The sequence below is a fragment of the Aplidium turbinatum genome, chromosome 3, assembly GCF_918807975.1.
Source record: "Aplidium turbinatum chromosome 3, kaAplTurb1.1, whole genome shotgun sequence".
Taxonomy (NCBI): domain Eukaryota; kingdom Metazoa; phylum Chordata; class Ascidiacea; order Aplousobranchia; family Polyclinidae; genus Aplidium; species Aplidium turbinatum.
In genome coordinates this window covers 47,713,979-47,716,478 of record NC_137474.1, presented here as the reverse complement: position 1 = coordinate 47,716,478, position 2,500 = coordinate 47,713,979, and the positions used below count along the sequence as shown (strand labels likewise).

The 2,500-nt window shown below is 65.1% G+C and overlaps 2 non-coding genes and 1 pseudogene across 2 annotated transcripts in view; all 3 read right to left on the bottom strand.

The window, feature by feature from the left end:
• Window positions 1-1,262, bottom strand: part of LOC145767712 (large subunit ribosomal RNA) — a 3,725-nt gene extending 2,463 nt beyond the window's left edge. Inside the window, exon 1 of the ribosomal RNA XR_014288866.1 lies at window positions 1-1,262. This exon is cut by the window's left edge and continues 2,463 nt beyond it. This is a non-coding gene — a ribosomal RNA (large subunit ribosomal RNA).
• Window positions 1,263-1,420: 158 nt separating this feature from the next.
• On the bottom strand, window positions 1,421-1,574 carry LOC145767703 (5.8S ribosomal RNA). Its single transcript, XR_014288857.1, has one exon. It is a non-coding gene; the product is annotated as a 5.8S ribosomal RNA (ribosomal RNA).
• A 197-nt stretch (window positions 1,575-1,771) lies between these two features.
• LOC145767698 (small subunit ribosomal RNA) overlaps window positions 1,772-2,500 on the bottom strand; it is a 1,964-nt pseudogene continuing 1,235 nt past the window's right edge.

Sequence of the window (2,500 nt, the reverse complement as noted above, 5' to 3'; positions counted from 1 at the left end):
CTTACCGATTTAAAGTTTGAGAATAGGTCGAGGCCGTTTCGGCCCCGGATTCCTCTAGTCATTCGCTTTACCAGATAAAACTCTTGGCCGGGCGCCGGCTATCCTGAGGGAAACTTCGGAGGGAACCAGCTACTAGACGGTTCGATTAGTCTTTCGCCCCTACGCCCAGGTCGGACGATCGATTTGCACGTCAGAATCGCTACGGCCCTCCACCAGAGTTTCCTCCGGCTTCGGCCTGCCCAGGCGTAGTTCACCATCTTTCGGGTCCCGACGACCGTGCTCTTGCCGGAGCCGGCCCTTTCAGGGCGCGGCCCCGCCGGCGGTGCTCCCGTCGCCCCGGGAGGCGGCGGGATCCCGCCTCGCGGCGCCTCTGCAAGCAGGACGCCGCTTCGTCTTCGCTGCGCCCGCGGGTTTCGCGTCTTCCCCGCGGCTCGCACGGGCGTCAGACTCCTCGGTCCGTGTTTCAAGACGGGTCGCGCGGGCGACCTCGCGCTGCCGCGGACCCCGGGCGCCTGTCGATCCCTCGCCGGCCGGACGGCGGGCGTCGCTCGGCGCGACCGCTGAGGACAGCGGCCGGCCGGCGGCCCGGAGCCGAGCCGGCGTAGGGTCGGCCCCCCTCGAAGGGGGGGTCGGCGCGGCGATCCTCCTCGCTCCCGGGACGGGCCCGGTCGGCGCCGCCGCGAACCCCCGAGGGGGCCCGCTGCGTTCGGCGCCGCCTCCGGCCGCCCCGGAAGCGGTCGCGGCCCGCCGCCCGGCGCAGTGCGCTCGGCCGTCTTCGCAGTCGGCCGAGCTGAAGCGCCGGACGGCCTCGCAGGGCCCGCGCGTTTGCCTCCGGACGGTTTCACGTACTGTTTAACTCTCTCTTCAGAGTGCTTTTCAACTTTCCCTCGCGGTACTTGTTCGCTGTCGGTCTCGCGACCGTATTCAGCCTTAGATGGAGTCTACCACCCGCTTCGGGCTGCATTCCCAAACAACCCGACTCCGAGACCGTTCGGGCGTGGGCGCGCGCCGTCCGACCGCCACGGGCCTGACACCCTCCGCGGGCGACGGCCTCGATCAGGGGGACTCGGGCCGGCCGGCGCTCGCCCGCGCGCCCGGGTCTGTACGCCACAGGTCGGACCGCTCCGAAAGCGGCCAGATTCGGCGCTGGGCTCGACGGTCCCGCTTCACTCGCCGTTACTGAGGGAATCCTCGTTAGTTTCTTTTCCTCCGCTTAGTAATATGCTTAAATTCGGCGGGTGCTCTCGTCCGACCTCAGGTCGCGTTTTTTTCCTTTTTCCTGGCCGAGCGGCGCCGCTTCGCGCTTTCTCGTCCGTGATCGGCGCCGCGGCAGCGCGCGCTCGGCCTCGCTTTGACGGGACGGCGGCGTTCGGTCGCCGACCCGCACATGTGCGTCCGTTCGGGGCACGTTCGTTCGGTGAGACCCTGAGGCGGGCGCGGTCAAGGGATTAACCCGAGGCCGCAATTCGCGTTCGGATCGTCGACGCTCAATGTGTTCTGCAATTCACATCAATTCTCGCAGCTGGCTGCGTCCTTCATCGACTCGCGAGCCGAGTGATCCACCGCCAGGAGCGATAGCTCTGCTTTCTTTTTCCGAAGTCGCTCGTCTCGTAGCTATGGCGTCGCCGGTCGAGCGGTCGGCCTCCGACGCTTCGAGCCCCGTTCCGGGGCACTCGAGCCGCGCTTTCGTCGCTCCGGTGCTCGCCGGGCCTGCGCCGTCTCAAGACGGGCCGACCGAGGCTCAAAACGTTCCTTCGAAGAGGTGTTCAGGTAATGATCCTTCCGCAGGTTCACCTACGGAAACCTTGTTACGACTTTTACTTCCTCTAAGCGATCAAGTTCGATCGTCTTCTCGACGAGCCGCCGACCCGCGAAGGCCGGCGCCAAGCCGATGCGAGGACCTCACTAAAACGCTCGATCGGTAGTAGCGACGGGCGGTGTGTACAAAGGGCAGGGACGTAATCGACGCGAGCTGATGACTCGCGCCTACTGGGAATTCCTCGTTCGAGGGAAACAATTGCAATTCCCTATCCCGAGCACGGTCGGGGTTGCCGGATTTCCCGGCCCTTTCGAGCCGGGATCTCGAGCGAAGAGGCTCCGGCTGATCCGACCAGTGTAGCGCGCGTGCGGCCCCGAACATCTAAGGGCATCACAGACCTGTTATTGCTCAATCTCGTGCGGCTGAACGCCGCCTGTCCCTCTAAGAACGCCGGCGGACGCTCCTTCGTGGCGGCGCCCCGTGAAGGGCGTCGCCGGTCAGCGAGCGGCCGGGTATTTAGCAGGTCAGAGTCTCGTTCGTTATCGGAATTAACCAGACAAATCGATCCACCAACTAAGAACGGCCATGCACCACCACCCACGGAATCGAGAAAGAGCTCTCGATCTGTCAATCCTCGCCGTGTCCGGGCCGGGTGAGTTTCCCCGTGTTGAGTCAAATTAAGCCGCAGGCTCCACTCCTGGTGGTGCCCTTCCGTCAATTCCTTTAAGTTTCAGCTTTGCG